The sequence below is a fragment of the Lissotriton helveticus genome, chromosome 1_1 (assembly GCF_964261635.1).
Source record: "Lissotriton helveticus chromosome 1_1, aLisHel1.1, whole genome shotgun sequence".
Classification (NCBI taxonomy): domain Eukaryota; kingdom Metazoa; phylum Chordata; class Amphibia; order Caudata; family Salamandridae; genus Lissotriton; species Lissotriton helveticus.
The window spans coordinates 1209229202-1209229473 of NC_136057.1; positions in this window are offsets into that span (position 1 = coordinate 1209229202).

Sequence of the window (272 nt, forward strand, 5' to 3'; positions counted from 1 at the left end):
CACTGATTTTCTGTTGGTTCTCTTCTTAGTTTGTCTATGCTTATACAGATATTCTTTTCTTTAACTTCGGGCATATATCCCGTTTCGTGTATGGGTTGGATCCACTAATTATTAATCTTTAAAAATGTGTAGTCATATTTGACTCTTGTGGGCTGTAAAATATTAGAGGAGAAACGCCGATCCACGGCTGTATGTTATGTGCATTTCTTGCACGGTGATTAATTATACCTTCCACTATAGCGTCTGTACCCATCTTTGGGTTGTATAATGTT